This window comes from Pungitius pungitius, chromosome 7 (genome assembly GCF_949316345.1).
Source record: "Pungitius pungitius chromosome 7, fPunPun2.1, whole genome shotgun sequence".
Taxonomy (NCBI): domain Eukaryota; kingdom Metazoa; phylum Chordata; class Actinopteri; order Perciformes; family Gasterosteidae; genus Pungitius; species Pungitius pungitius.
In genome coordinates this window covers 16134627-16151560 of record NC_084906.1, presented here as the reverse complement: position 1 = coordinate 16151560, position 16934 = coordinate 16134627, and the positions used below count along the sequence as shown (strand labels likewise).

At 45.9% G+C, this 16934-nt stretch overlaps 1 protein-coding gene across 1 annotated transcript in view; it reads left to right on the top strand.

The window, feature by feature from the left end:
• The window catches only part of insrb (insulin receptor b), a 56322-nt gene that overhangs the window by 24418 nt on the left and 14970 nt on the right, over positions 1 to 16934 (top strand). The gene's annotated exons all lie outside the window — the stretch shown is intronic.

Genomic DNA, 16934 nt, shown 5'->3' with positions numbered 1-16934 from the left:
CCCATCAGCGAGTCGGCCCTTACTCAGAATGTGTTAATAAGTGTCTGCGAACTGCGCTTTATTCTTAGTAAACTGAGCTTTAATGGGGACCGCCACCCCTTTGACGTCCTTAATGGTGCAGTCCAGAGAAACTCTGTTTAAGTGCGATACTTGTCGAGACACTGGGCCTGGGGCTCTGTGTGTGGGGGGGGGGTGGACAATGCATTGGGAGAATGTGACCCTGAGTTGACCCACCCGGGTCGGAGGTGAGCACGTAGAGGATGAGGGCGAGGGAAGTTTAGGGCCAATGACACGGACGCACACACACACTCACACACTCCAGGAAGACTCACAAAGACGGGAAGTGCCAATGTGGAACATTAACAGGTGTGTGTGTGTGTGTGTGTGTGTGCGCATTTAAAACTAGCTTCCTCTATGGCATTCTTAAAGTCTGGCTAGCTGCGCAACAATCCGCTCTGAAGTTTCGACGAGTGTGAATGTTGCTTCCTCTTTCGTCTCTACCACAGCTGGACCACCTGGGGCGAGCTTTTTATCATTAGCTGTTGTGGGAAGGTATCCAATATCAAATCCCAGTAAGGAAATGGTGTCATGAAGCCTTTTTGTTATTTTCTTTTCCTAGAGGCCAACTCGGTCTGACTGTCTTTGTTGCACTGAGGAGGCTGCGTCTCCTCTGGCATCGGTACACGGGCTGGCCTGGCGCCAATTTGCAAAGCAGGTACTTTCCTCTGACCTGCACCCCGTGCTACGTGTTGTGGCCTCTGTGTTGAGGCTTGTAGCATCGCTTGATTGCTGCTAGACAGAATCTGTGGGCTCCATAGTGAAACAAACCGGGTAAAAAATGTAAAAATAAAATATGCCAGGGGGGGGGGGGGGGGGGTCACAATCACGTTTGACGAGTGAGCGTAACTTGTCAGATGAAAAAAAATCGGACAAATCTCTGTGGTTTACGTATCGGACAAATGCTGAGTGGAGGTCACACCATGAGGTTGTGGAAATGGCAGCTTTAAGGTTTTAATACTCTAGCTGTAACAAAAGGCTATATCCTTTGCTGAACATTTAGCATTTTTTATGTATCAGGTTCTGCTTGACGTGGCTATGCTACTATAGTCAGTACAACGTCTTCATTAAACACTATTAGAGAAATTGTAGCACAGGTGAAGACCGCAGTCCTGCTCATAGCATCCCGTCCCACCCGCCTCCTCTCCTCGCTGCATTTTGACGGTCCCGCTGCCCTCGCGACAAGGGAATGCCGTTAATAACTTAAGCCTGCAAAAAGCTTCAGACACCACGAAAGGGCCCGATGAAAGAGAGAAGTAATGGTCTTTTCCCGTCTTTCTTTTTCTCCCTCCCAAATCTTTTTCCCGGGTTGCTCCACCTAATGTGAAAGAGCCTCCCCTCTGCACTCCCTCCTCCTTTTTTCCTTTCTGTCCCTCTGTTCCTTTACTTTGTGCACCCCCCCCCCCTCCTCCCTCTTACTTCCCCTTTCACTGTGGTATGCAGACATGCAGGAATTTCTGGGCCTCAAAATGATAGACCAAACTTGTCAGCTCTGGCTCTCGTTACTAAAGATGGCCGCCCGGGCAGTGTGTGCGCTTGTGATTGGTGCACTTTGGAGTTACACGCCGTGTGATTGGTTATAACGTGTTTTGTCCACAGTCGTAGTGTTTTTTGGCCAAAGTTTACATTTTTGTTTTTTTTGTTTGTATACGCCGCAATTTCCGTCCGTAATATGTGACTTCTTTCTCTCTCCGTTTTCTCTGCTGCATAGTTTTGGCTTTCCGAGACATTTGTGTTACACCAAGCTGCGGTGTTTGTCTTCTTTGTCTTTGTGTGTAAATGCGGGGCGTGTTGCTTAGAGACGAAGACAGTAGCTCGAGTGTGGCTGGAAATAGGAATGTTCTATTTTTTAATTTTGGCATTTTCCCAATTCCTTTCTTGATTAATTTGTGTTGAGAGTTTGATCCACAAAATGTTAGAAAAAAAGATTATTCCCAACTTCTTTAAATATTTAGTTTTGTCTGTCAACTTCAAAGATATATGTTTGCTATCAAATAAGAAAAAGAAATTCAACCAATACTCACTACTGAGATGGTAAAACTAGGTCATATTTGGCATTTTCCTTTAAAGGAGAGGAATCATGAACTATGCATAGACGGTTCTTACCAGGAATTTATCTGAATGATAGTTTTTGCTAACCAAGAAACTCAAACAAAAAGGTCTGACTGACCAGATGCAGTTGTGCATATGCTTAAAATTTAAGCAAGTTAAAAGGGCGTCTTAATATACACGTATATGTCTGCAATATGTGTAACATGATCCATACACTTTAGATTCAGTTTTAACGTATAAACTAGGATTGAGTTACAATTACAATTACACTTAAAATGAGGCACCGTGGAGCCATTAGATCAACGTCTTCTTATATGGCAGGGTGGTATCATTTATCTTCCTATTTCACTACATGCCAACAGACTTAATAATCGTTTTGTTGCTCCGCATGAAACTCCAATCGAGACGTCGTCTTCCAATGTTTGTGCCTCCTGATCCACGTATATTCGAAAGACGACCCCGAGTAACACCCATCGCTTGCCCCTTAATATAGACTATGAGCTAGTGAGCTAGTCACTTACGCCATGTGTGTGTGTGAGTGTGTGTGTGTGTCACCAGGCAAAATGACGTCCGGCCCAGCTAATATTTAGCGTGCCTCGGCTGCTGCCTCCCCTCTGCAGCGTCTGCTGCTGCGGGCCTTGTGATGGCATTGTTGCAGCTAAATAAGGTTCTGCTCTGGCGCTGCGCTCTCTCCGTCTGTCAGCCAGACACACTGCACTCCGCCGGCCGTCCCACACACAACACAACACGCGCGCGCACACACACACACACGCACGCACGACTCCTCGCAGCTATGTTTTGCTGGTGTTTTCGGGTGAACTGCGGTGCACCTGCGCTTGTGTGCGCGCACCGCGTGTACCCGTATATATATCATCAGACCGCTGCTTCCAAGATTCGTATCTCGACAGAGATGGAGTGGAATGAGTTTTTTTTTTTTTTTTTCTCCCATGAGGAATGTTGCCGTCATGTGCTGTCGGTTTCCCTCTTTTATTTTGCCCAGTTTGTACCAAACTGCACCAACTCGACCAGTCCATCTGTCTCTAGCCAACTAACCCACAAACAACCATTTTGCTTCCTTTCCCTCCAAAAAAAGAAACCAAAGGGGCAGCAACTCCCAGGTGAATTTTTCTTCAGTCCCAAAAATGTTTTTCTCCCATTGATCTTGGCTTTTCGTATGCGTCAATGGAATTAAAACAAATGGCTTAGCTTGTCACCCACATAACATGTTAAGCTCCCAGGAGGAATGCTGGTGTCTGTCCCCCTTATCATTTATTTGATGTTGGTTCTAGTTGAAACTGTGCAAATATTAGAATAACATCCTTTTATAATGGTACCTGCTGAATGACTAGTTTTCACGGCCTCTCTGAACAAATAAACTGCTATCCACACCAAATTTCCCCACAAAGCTTATTAAAATGGATCCAATACCAAGCCATTTTGAATACCATGCCATTGGTCATTTCATAGGTTTATGAAGAAAGGTGTTTCAAGGATATGTGCCAAGTTCAGGCAGATTAATGACGATCCACATTTCTGTAGTGATGTTTAAATGAATTGCTCAGTAATTGCGTGGGAGTGTCCGGTGGTGCCTTTTTTTTTAAACAACTCAGTCTCCAATGGTTGTGGCTGTTAATGCAGTTGAAAGTCAGCACTCTGAGGTGTGTGTTTGTGTGTGATTACCTGTGTGTGTGTGTGTGTGTGGCCCCTTTGAGAGCTGGTTAGCTGTGATGGATGCAGAGAACAGCTTGGATGACAAACCCAGCCCCCAGTTCAGCTTGTTGGGACGTATGTCTGTAGGAGGGGATGTCTGGCGACTCCATAACTCCATACTGCGGACAGCATGTGCATGTGTAGATGGAGACAGATGCTCCAGACTCTTCATCTCATGTGTACCGCTGACAAGGATAAATGTGCCAATAGTACTTTTTCGGGACTGAGGGGAAAATAGCTGAGGTGATATATGGCACTCTTAGCCTGTGCTGGATGACCGTGTGAAAGAAGATACGTTCAAGCTTTCTCTATGACTAATGCTTTGCTTATATTTACATGCTTTCTTAGTTTAAACTTTTACTGAATGAATTGACTAATAAAACTTATTAAGTATTAAAATATCCAATAACTATTAACAGTTGGATCAATCCATAATATGTTCAGCATAGGTAAAGCCGGCGCATCTTAAGTTCACAAATGCTTCTCCAATTATGATTATTGATCATTAATAAGACTTCTAATAGGTTAATGAAAGTGGTTAACGTGTGCACTCTCCTTCTGTTCATGTATTGTGATATTTGCACTACACACACACACACACACTCTCACAAACACACACTCACACACTGTCAACGGGTCCTTCAGTGAGGGCTGGATGCAGCTGCTGATAGCATCAATCCCCAATACCTGTTTACTGTCTCCTGTTAACCACTGCACCCCTGACTGCCCAGGCTATTCCCTCAGCACTGATTTAATTTAGCCCTCATTCTACTTTTTAAAATCTCATTACAAACACACACACACACACACAGAGCTGTGTACGTCTGCCTGTCCAATATTCTGTGGCAGAGAACCACATCTGTTCTACAGTGGGTGTGTGACGTTGAAGCAAGTATCATCATTTAGATTCTGAACGCAGAAACTCTCACTCTAGAAAACCCCTGAGTTTGTTTTGGTTGGGCATGTTAAAAACAACGGAAGGATTGTGTATACGCAGTCAACATTTATGATGCCGGCCTTGAAGCATGCAGCGTACTTGTAGTCAGTGCTTAGTGCAGTTGGTACAGGAGATCATAACCACACCACTCTGTCACCCATCTTAAGGTCTAGTTAAACGTATCCCAAAAAGCAGCCAGGTCGTACACAAGAGTACAATTCTCATAATAGACCTCCATCAATCACAAGAGCAAAGCTTTTTTCAGCTTTTTGGATACAATGGCGGCCTGTGGGCCCCAAATTGCGCAACCGTCACTGAGGACAAAGCCTCCACATACATATCTACACGACTGGCCCGTCAGAATAAAGCATTGCACCAAACAACTATTTCCATTAGAAAGATGGTGTCGCCGTGTGTGTGTGTGTGTGTGTGTGTGTGTTTGAGGCATGAGTGGCTCACTGCTCTCAAACACCGGTCCCGGCCGAGTGCCGGCAGCACCGCGGGCCAGCGGCCCGCCGCCATGTCGGGAGCCGCCCGAGAGGCACCTTTTTTTGAAGCGATTTCTCAATGAGAACGCAGATCGCATCCACTGACCGGCTGTGAGCGTGGTGCTGGTGCTCAGTCGGACATCGGTTTATCGACCCATTCACACCACCGGTAAACAAAGCGCACTTCTGTGTGTGTTTTTATTTTTTTACGTAGCTTTGGTAAGAGCACAGAAAAAAGTGAGGCACGCACAGGTAGTGTGTCAGTCTGTCTCTGGGTTTGCTGCCCCTGGCTGCTGTGTTTTCATGTGAAAGGCTTTTCTCTTTGTGTGTGTGTGTGTGTGCCTCCCACCCACTCAGCCAGGCTGCCTGCCTGCTGGAGGGGCCTCTGTTGACAACACCTGCACCCCCCCCCCCCCCTCCCCCGACAGCCCCCCAAGGATAAGCAGGGCCTCTTTAGTCCCACGATGCCCCTTTCTCCTTCCTAATGTATGTGGCGTGTTCCTTTAGTCTTTGTTCTAAACACTGGTCTACATGTATTATGTATGTGCGTACGCGCACACACACACACACACACACTCGCATGATACTTGCGGGGACGCCCCCTCGGTCGGACCCCTCCTCTCCAGTGGTAATCCTGCTGTGCAAAACCTTTTTTTTATTTTTTATTCTTCTTCCAGTCAGGAGCCTAAAGGGAGGCCGTGTGCCTGAGCTGGTCATGTAGCGGACGCTGAGGAACCAGCTTCCCTCTCACCGCGTTCTGCCCCGAATGTTCACATTATGTCGGAGCTGCCGCCTTATTAGCTTATGAATGGCTTCGGAATAAAGGGCACCCTCCTTCACTGTAGTGCCCGTAGAGACGTGGTGGGTGTCAGAGTGGTCTCACACATGAGTGAGGGTACTTTCAAACTTGTCTCCAGTGCATTCGGGTTTTTTTGTTTTGTTTATTTACTTAACTCTATGTTTTTGTCTAATTTGGGTTGCACACATCAGGGTCGAGCAGTGGTTCTCCTCAAGTAACTGACTCCCTCTTTTCTGTAGCTTGCTAAAGGTTAAACAAACATAAACTTAATAGCACAGTCCCTTTGTAAACTTGTTCTTATTTCTGTCCTATCAAATTCACAGACACAATGCAATTCTATCCTTTGGATGGAGGAATAAGTCAATTAAATCAACAAAGCACAACTCTTAGAGTCGATACTTAGATACTCTACATGTTGTGTAAACCTATGGCCGCCACTTTAAACCTTTTAATTGTGCCTTTTTTGAGGAGACTTGTCGTGGTCTCCAACGTGGAGACCCGGATAGCGGCCTGTATGTCCTTACCGCAAAGACCCAGCCGCACTTTTTACTCCATTGTGCTCAGTCTTATTCTCAAATTTTTTTGGGAGCCCTTGGAGTCAATTATGTTGATTAATGCACGTGCCGTTCATCGAATGCTAATAAAACCAAAGTACCATCTTTAACACATGATTCCTTCATCGAGCCTTTCATAACAAAGCAGTTGTATTTATGTATTACAGATGAGGCCACAGAAAGGAAGAGGTTTGCTGATATGGTTGGATGTCGAAAAATAAATTGAACCTGGAATGGATTAATTAAACTTACAGGACATGAAAATGTTAAGTGTCATTGTTTTGAAGGAAATACTTTAAATAACGTATGTATATAATTGTATACATTTTTCAAAAAAGCGTTACAAAAAAATAACATTATTGGATATTAATTATGTGGTAGAAACATTTTAAAAATATGAACCATACATGAATATAACTCCTAACCCTAATTGCTCTCCTTAGTTAACGGATGTGTCCGTCTTGTTTTTGAGGTGACGCCCCGTGAATTCCTGTACCAGGAGAGAAAAACAAGCCTGAGGGGGGGAGGAGGGGGGGGGGGCTTTGTCAAAGCGAACCGATCAGACGGAGTGAGTGAGCAATAGAAGGACAGAAACGCACATCTCTTTATCCTGGACTGCTGAATCTGTGCCGTTGTTTTTTTTGTTGCACATCCCCCCCCCCCCCCCCCCCCCCACCCCCCACCTCCCCTTCCTCCATACACCGCCCGCTTGAGTTGTGCATCTGAATCTATGCATTCGGTTTACATATGATGCTCCGTTTTCCCATGCTGCATCCCCCCCCCCCCCCCCCCCCCCCCACCTGTCTGAGCACAGTTTGAGCGAATAGGCTGTCGGGAGCATCCGTCTGCGGCGCGCCGAGCTCACTTCAGACGCTGCTACGCCGAGGCGTGAAATAGATTATTTTATTTTTTTTCCTGTGGCTTGACATCGTAGCGTCTTATACGTTACGCTTCTCATCGCGGTGCGTACACACTGCGTCAGCAGGTGATGTTGGGTCCTTATGGGACATTCTCCTTAGACTGGCATCACTGGAACTACGGTTCGACGCATTAGCATTGCTGCAGGAGCATGTGTGATGGGTCGACTGGCTGACGCACAGACAATGGCGGCGTTAAGTGTATAGTATATTACTAGTTCTGCTAATCTGTAAAGCAAGGCAATGTTTAAGTTTTAGTCTAGTTTTTAAAAATAAAATAAAAATAAATTAAATATTCTCATCTACCAGATATTTGTACGGCAAGATTTTAGGAGTCCTTTGTTTTTAGCACCTGCTCACGCACACATTGCCGGCAGAAATCTGCGCAGGTGTTTGGATGATTGATTGAATCATGTCAGCTCCTGTCGAATGAGTTTTGATTAGAATTTGTTTTGAATTTTAACCTGAAAACGCCTGCGTGTGTCCGCTGTTTTCATCTCCAGCTCCTGAGCAATCCGAGACCTACCCTGGAGGCTGCATATTTTATTTTAGAAGTTTATACGGTTTTTCAACCTGTTTCAAGGTCTTTTGCCCACACATACCCATAAAGTAGGTTGTCATGTTTGTGAGATTTTACCTTCAAATTAAAGTGACAGTCGCAGTCTTGCGTCAAAACCTTTTTGTATTCCTTACTGTAGACCCTTTCTCCCTAAAACCAGCAGAGCCCGATACTGGTTCCCATAAAGTTCACACAACATTTCCTGTCTGAGATAAACGGAACAGGGGATGTACTCAGACAGATGGGTGAACAAAGTGAGAGCACACAGAAGCATTCCTGATTTTCCCCAAATTCTTGACACTGTTTTGCTTATGACTAACCCTCTCCATAATCTGTCCCTGCACACCGGCCCAGGAGACCCCTGGTCGGGCTTCTCGTCTGTTTTCCTTGGCCTCCCCCTTCTGCCGATGGAAAGATGAGTCTCATCCAGGTCAAACGGAGGCTTCTGCAACTTTGACGTGAGGCTGGGGGGAGGGGGTGGGTGACTGTGAATCAGCACCACAGTTCCATAGCTTTTGATGGACGAAAGACATTATGACCACCGTGTTTTTAGATTTAATATCCCGCGTACTTTTCACGTCCACTGGCCCCTCCAAACCCATGCCACTGTGCTAGACAATTCAACCATGTTGCCAACTTCTGAAGGGCTTTTCAGCTCCTCCACGCTAGAATCGTTTCTGGGGGATGTGTGTTTAATTGTCTTGAAACCCTTTGCCAGTGTCTCCTTCAACCAGCGTCAAACAGCAGACGAGTTCATTCTGTACATTGTATGAAATAAATGGAAGTCAGAAGGGCGAGGCAGTCTCCGCGAGAAGATATATAAGACACTTTATTAAAATGTCCGTATATGTGAATAATTCATGCGGATAATAATAATCCTTGAGTACAGTGCAAGTCAGGGCCAGCAACTGCAATGTTATTCTCCAATCTTAAGGTCGGGGGATTGGGGGGGGGGGGGGGTCGCTATGAACAATAGGAGATGGTACTAGAACTCCACGTGTCTGACACATGTGACCTGTGTGCAGCATTGTGGTGTATTTTGTGGTGTACGCGACACCGCGTGACAAGGCTGTTTCTCTGAGTAACGATGGCGAGTTTCCCCTCCTTCCTCCCAGAGTACGTAGCCTTCCTGTGGCCTTGTGGGATATGAATGGAGGGGGGAAAGTGGCGGGTTGGGGTGCTCGGATTTGTCTGATGCAAAGAGCAGGGAGGGCACTTAAAATGACATCTGGCCAAAGCGCTGTGTTCTTAACTCAGTGACTCGGAACAGAAGTAATGTCTGTGATTTAATTATATTGATTTTATTTCTCTGTGGAAAATGCCCACAGAGTTCTCCTCATTTGGAGGGTTTATCGTCCGTTCTAAAACTTCCAAATGGACATGTGTAGTAAGTAATATTATAGTATAAGCTTGTTGTTTTTTCTCTCTAACCATCACACTCTGCTCTTGCTCTGCTCTCTGTGCACAAATGCAGGTGCATGTGTGTGTGTGTGTGTGTGTGCTTGCCTGTGTTCTGTAGCTCTGCCTCATGCTACGCTGTGAATATGAAATAGGGCAGCTAGCATCTGCACTGCAGCCATCCCGCCCAAGCCCCCCCCCCCCCCCCCCCCACACTGTGCCTAATGCTCACTGCAGCTGGCCATTCGGCACATACACAGGAGCGTGTCACTTGTTTGTTTGTGTGTGTTTTTTTTTTCCAAAGAGATTTAGGTTCACTCGTGTCCGTTTGTGTGCGTTCATCTCCTTGTTTCCACTGAGTTTGGGTTTAGCTAAAGCATGTTTGTTTCTTCTATCTGTGCGACCAAGTTTCTCTTTGCATTTGCCCGATTGTTGCTCCACCTTCATCTGTCACATGCATCCGCATTGCTAACCTCTTTTATCTATACAGAAGTTGTGTTTACACAAAAAAAAAAGTCAAACTTGTTATCTTTTATTGTGTCTACAAATATGATCAGATATGAATAAGGTCCTTCACTGGCTCAGATTAAAGATATACACAACAGTGTTTTTCTTGGAAAAAGTCACTATGGAATCGCAGTCTAACCTTTTCACTTTTCATTTGATTTAGTTTTTTGAAGCGTACGCATCAACCTGCAGCAGCCGCCACACAGGGTCCTTGTCCCGGTCATGAAGGGGCGGCTGAACTCAAAGCCCCCTGAAACACAAGAAAGCCGGGGGAGAGAGAGAGAGAGGGAGATAGAGAGAGAGACAGAGAGAACCAGAGGTGGTGGGAGGAAAGGAAAGAAAGTTGGAGTAAGGGGAGAAGAGTAGAAAGAGAAACCTGACAATCAGCCTTTTGATTAACGTATTTTCTGTGTCAACTGAGGACAAAGAGAAAGAGAGTGATTTACTTTCCTCCCCGTCTCTCTTTCTGCGGCTAATATGAGGAGATAATGGGCCATTGAGGCAGAGAGGGAAGACTTAAAAACACCTTAGTCATGACTGGGCAGCCCCCCCAGCACCGCAGATTAAATTACCAAAATTAATTAGACTTAAAGATGTTTGATCTCTGTCTGCAGCGCTTTGTTGGTTTTTCCACTCGTTCTAATTTGACTTACTATATGGGACACACAAGGTATTTGTTGGCCATAATGATGCATCTGCTTCTTCCCCCAAAAATCCAAATATCCCCAATAAACTGCATTTGATTGCCACCCCATCAAGTCAAGAGTGTTTGTCGCAGGTCTCTATCAAGGGATGCCACAGGTCCCAGTCGTTAGAGATTGACCACTGGATCTGACGGTACCATCCTTTTGCTGGCTGAAGCTATTTTACGAAGAGACTCATGTGGTGTGTGTTTGTGTGTGTGTGTGTTTTATGAGTTATTCTTGGTAGTGGTAACGTGAAGGAAAATCATGAGGCCAGTGATGCAGGTGTCTTGCTCTTTAGATGGATGTCCACGTGCGCTGCGTCTCTCCATCACCTTCCCACTGTCACCAAACTGTCTGCTCAGCAAAACCTGCTTGACCTGGTGTGTGTGTGTGTGTGTGTGGTGTGTGTGTGTGTGGTGTGTGTGTGTGTGTGTGTGTGTGTGTGTGTGTGTGTGTGTGTGTGTGTGTGTGTGTGTGTGTGTGTGTGTGTGTGTGTGTGTGTGTGTGTGTCAGAATCAGAAGCCATTTATTGCCACATGTGTTAGAATAAAATTAAAGAATGAAATAAGATAAAAAATATACAAGCAAAAAACGTGAACAGATAAGTACATTAAACATGTATGTGTGTCCATGGTGTAAGCGTTGTATGTATAAATGTGTAAATGTGCGTGTGGGGTCCCAGCTTGTCTTGGTTTGTGTGTGTTTTTTATGTTTACATCTAGATGTCAGAAAAATAAAATGCATGCAACAGCAAATACAGCAGCTGGTGGCAGTGTGTCAAAATAAAAGATGTGGAACTGGGAGGGAAAGGGGGGGGGGGATTGTGGAGGGTGGTTTCGAGAGCTCTTGGAGGAGAGAAGAATGAGGGAGTGGCGGAGAGAAGCGTCAGTGGGACGTATTGATTGACGCTCCCTCCCTGGCGTCTGCAATGAGATTCACTCGATGTGGCTTCACGGAGGAGCAAATTTGTCACCTGGGGCTAGACACCATGGCTGGGCGGGACAGCGGGGGAGAAAGGAAAACTGCCAGGGGAGGGTCAAGAGGAGGAGACGACAAGAGATGGGGAATAAGTTAGGGAGAGAAGGCGAGAGCGCGAGGCTTAAAGGGACAGAGAGACGGGAAAGTGTGCAGCCTCTCGATGAAAAGACAAGACGCAAACGATGACTAGAGGGGAATCTTAAGAAAACGCCTGTTGGGAGCATGCGGCTAATTACTGCAGACAGTCTATGTCTGGACTCATCTCCATGGTAACAAGATGGGCCGGCAAGGCTGGTCGGCACGCAGGAAGACAGACGAGGGGATCAATGAGCAGACAGACAGAGCGGAGAGCAGAACCGCCTGATTCACCCGCTTAGTTTGTCTACACGTCCGTGTGTGTGTGTGCGTGTGTGTGTGTGTGTGGCTGCCTGTCGACCCTAAACTCAGACTTAACATCTGACACTATGGCAGCTGTGAAAAATACTAATAACTAATACAATTTATCTAAACAGGTCTGCGGCAGAGAAGGTTGCTTCTGGTCCAAATGTTCACAGTTTCTGCTCTCTCAGCAAATAGCCTGCGATTGTCCTTGAGCACGGCAAGAAACCTCTAATTGATTTAATCAAGCATTTTTGTGGCACATAATACTTATTCGATTTCATTTCAGCTTGTGTCCATTTAAGAGAGCCTCGTTACAAACTTTAACGGGCCATCTTTCTTTGACATGCGGACATAGACGGAGTGCTACTGTTTATCGAAGTCAACACCTCGACATGTAGAGGCAGGTATGCAGATATGTGGAAGAGGCGTGCTTGTGAGCATGTGTGTGACTGAGAGAAAAAAACTCGTAGAAACTGTAAACATAAGAGCATTTTAAGGGCAAAATAATCTGGAATATGGGTGTCGTTTTAGTTGGGGGTGAGGGGTGGGGGGCAGGCGGGGTCTGCTGCATGAGAGAGAGAGAGAGAGAGAGAGAGAGAGAGAGAGAGCGAGAGAGATGCACACACACACACACACACACACACACACTCACTACAGTGCACACCGACTTTTCCCTCCCTTTACACTTAATACAGGAGGTTATTGGCGCTGTGAATATATTAATATCACAAGTTGAAAGGACATGACTATGCACATGCATACTGTGTAGAATGGCCTTATGGTTGTCTGTGTTACCATCTGTAAACCACCATGTCATTGTTGAGTGACAAGTAGGGCTTAGTATGAATACTCAATACCTTTTTTTTTTTTTTTTAAATCAACCAAAAAAGGCAGTTTCAAGCAAAAAATAAATAAAACAATGCGTACACTAACTATTTGAATACACTTGTAAAAGAGCAAATGCAAGTACGCCAGAAAATACTTTATTCATTATTTATTTCTTTATTATCTTGCCAGTGTATAATGTATTTTAATTTTATTTAATTCTTTCATTTACGCAGTTCTAACCTCAAATCTATAGACACCCAAAAAACATCCATTAGCTGACATCTGAAGAATGACTTAACGTTGTTCATTTTGAATCCCACTTGGCAGATCGGCGTCGCTTGCCCCACGCAGGTTTTAACCATAGTGAAATATCTTGGTATTTGTAAGTAGACTTGAGTAAACTCATTTCTCAGCTTCCTGTGTTTGGTAAGCTGCACCATGGCGGCTCTGCTTCTGTGTGTCAACAACCCTGAGAGGGAGTGGCTGTTGCAGAGGAAAGGAGAGGATATGTCTGTTTAAACTTCTATTAATCCTTTAATACAGGTTGGAAAATGTTTTTTACATATTCAGAAGTGCTTCAGAAAACTGTTACTATTTTACTCGATACAAAGATTAACCCACAAAGGGCAGCCAGACCGTAACCATAGCTATACATACTTATAGAATGTAAAAAACCAACGATAAAGTATTGATCTCATCATGCCCTTTAGTAGAATAGAGGTTACTTTCTACAGAAGCGCCTCCAGCTCATATTCATATCCACGTACCTTTCTCAGTTCAGTTTGGTGTCGACCATGATTTTGCATGTCAGTTTTTCATAAAGCAATATTGCCAGTAGGGAAATTCCAACATGGCCCAGGCCCTGCTCCTCAACGTAGCTTATTCCCCCTCCACTCCCTCTCCCCTGTTACTCTGCTGTTGGCCGTATCGGTGAACAAACACAGACCTTCGCCTCGGTGTATTTGTATTTGTCTATTAGCGCGCTTGCGTGTGTTGACGCTCCTTATGACAGTATCACTCTCTCCCTCCCGGCAATCAGCCTTTCTGTTTACAGACTTTCCCCTCCTTCCCCGGGCTCCCTCTTCCACTCTCTTTAAGGTGAATGTCCCATATCGGATCACTCAGCCTTTATAGCAAATAGCGAAGCTTTTGAAGCTTACGACTCCCACCGTGGCCAAATATAGTAAAGTCTACGTGTGTGTGTGTGTGTGTGCGCATGCACGCAACAGGCTGGATGTGCTCTCCTGAGTAAATGGCTCTGGGGTAAAAACGTGTTTGTTATTGTTCCCAGCACATCGCCTGTAGAAAACACCGCCAATTAAAGGGGAGGTTTTATGTGTTAAGAGCAGGAAGTGTTGCTGTGTGTGGCTGCGTGCTATTGGCTGCTCTGCTTTTCCCATGTCGTACAGACACGGCTCTCTACTGCCGTGGCCAAATGGAAGGTAAACACAACACGCCTTTGAATTTAAAACCCTTACTCGAAACGTGTGTGTGTGTGTGTGTGTGTGTGTGTGTGTGTGTGTGTGTGTGTGTGTGTGTGTGTAAGGAGGCGGCAAGCAAATTATTGAATGACACTGTGAGGTTTAAATGTGTGTGTGTGTGTTGAGCTTAATGAGAGATTAGCTCTCCAGGATGCTACCGCCCCCCCTCTCCTCCTCCTCCTCCTCCTCCTCCTCCTCCTCCTCCTCCTCCTCGTGTTGTTGATGCACGAGGGAAATCGTCCGTCCATCCATGCCTCCTTCCATCCATCCCCCCGTCCAGCCAGCCTCGAAAACAAAACAAGGCGTTGTATGAATGAAAGTGGGAGGGCTTGAGTGGCCTAGAAAGGCAGGCAGGCAGATAGAGAGAGAGATTGTGGTGCAGGGTGAGGCCGTGGTGGATGGGAGGGTTGGAGAAGAAGGATGGTGGAGGAGGAGTGGATGAATGAGTGAGTGAGTGAGTGAGCGAGCGAGCTGACTGGAGCATGTTTGGCATAGCAGCTAGCTGGCGTAGCGCAGTGCTAGCGTGAGCGGAATGAAGAATAAAGCTGCTGCTGCTGCGGCGTTACGCTACTCCGGCACTCCCCACTGAGACGGCTGTGCTGTGATCCGCTAGAGTAAAAAAGGGGGGTAAATATACCTCAGTAATACAATATTATACAAAATCTTGAAATAAGATACCAAGGTAGTGCATCATAAATGTAAATTGTACAAAATCACAAAAATGAATATAATGAATGAATATCATGACGCTGATGAACTGATGGAACTAGCTGTCTCTGTTTCGGCTCCAGTCTTAGGCTGGTTGTAATTCACCCAAAGCAGCAGTCCTTCCCGGCATGCTGGCTGCTTGGCTGCGTCTGCCCCCCCCCCCCCACCCCTGTCTGTCCCAGCGAGGCCAGGGTTAACCCTGGGCGTCTCTCTCCTCCCCAACATGGAAGGCCATTGAATGGCTGCCTCCCCCAGTCGGCGAACGCATTGGCTGAGGCTGAGGGTGGATCTGGGGTTGGAGCGGCACTCAGGCCTGGATCCTCGACTGGAGCTGGATCCGCGAGCGGTTCGCGGCCCTCCCTCCCGCGCTATGTGACGCTGTGGTCACAGCATGTGCACACACACACACAGAGCAGACAGACGAGAGGGGGAGGGCCGGAGAAGAGCGCTTTTCTCTGTGGGTCAGAGACGACGCTGTGCAGCGTTGGGTTTTCTAGCTCACAGTAAAGAAAATGCAGTTGAGCAACTCCTGCATGAACCAACCCCAGAGGTGGAAAGTTATGTTTATTTTTTCTTTTATTAGTCATTCCCCTTTTCTGGGGTTTCCACCCTTTGTCCCTTTCGTCATTGTTCTTTAACCTCCGTATCAACCCCCTGTGTGTCCTATCTGCTCTTACTCAGGCACCACAATGGGCAGCCCTCCTGTGCGCGGGGGTGGTGGTCCTTAGGTTTGCTCACAGTACGGATAACTCGATTATTGAAAGCTAACCAAAATACTAATTCAGTATCTTCTTTTTAAGTATGTGTTTGTGTGTGTGTGTGTATAAGAGACTCAAAGCAGAGTCAAATCCTGTTTGCAGCCTTTTATTTGACCTGGATCTGCTTTGTGACCAGACGCTCCCTGGTTCACTTCACATGTGACATCAAGGCTGACATTATAAGGAGAAGCATAGTGAGAGACTATTAGTAGATATTTAGATTTTTTTTATCCAGTGAATTCCGAAGTCAATAAAAACTGATTAGGTTTTATTATGTATTGTATTTTGCACTGAAAGGAACAGGACATCCTCGGTTAACTTGCTTATCGTTATGTCCTATCCTGCGCCTGGTATAAGGTGAGATGTAATGAGTCTGTACTGGTCATCAGACAAGGCAATAACGGCCAGTTTATTGGATCATTACAGGGAACAGGGCAAACCTAACGGCTAATCCAATCACAATTGACACTAAAGCTCTTTCACCAAATGCTGTTTCCAAACAGGTCAAATTGAACCCGACATGAGCCAATGACCTATAATGTTAATAGCAATCAAGGTGGTATCCGTGGTGGTGCAGACTATCGCCGTTGGTCATCAAGTGTGAATGGTGGACACTCGCTCTTCATGGATGCCGGGGGTTGCAACACTAATGTCCACATACGTGTCAGCAGATTACGGGGGAAGTCGTCTGATTGTGTCCTTGAATGCTAATTGGTGTCTGTCTAATATTGTGCAAATCAACCCCAGAACACAGAAAGGAGTTCTGCTGTAGCCTGGAATCAACGTGTTGATCCAACAGTGAAGTCGCTGCGGCTGCATTGACACGTGTCCATTCATGCCGGGGTCCATTTGGGATCTCTGTTTCTCTCAACTTAGTGTTGTTAACATTAGTTTTTTTGCTCTCTTTTTTGTTACATTTTCACATTCTCTTTAAGGGTCAAAGGTTTTTTCAGTCCCCTGTTTGTACCCCCTCTGATGGCAGCTCCGACTTTCTCTTTGAGCCACCACAGCGACGAGGAACCACAAAGCCTCGGCCCCAGAACACCTGTTTATAGTTCACGGAGCCGTGTTCATGTGTTTGTACTTGCACAGCAAACATGCATGCGGTTCCCTCGCTGCTCACAGATCAGAGCCAA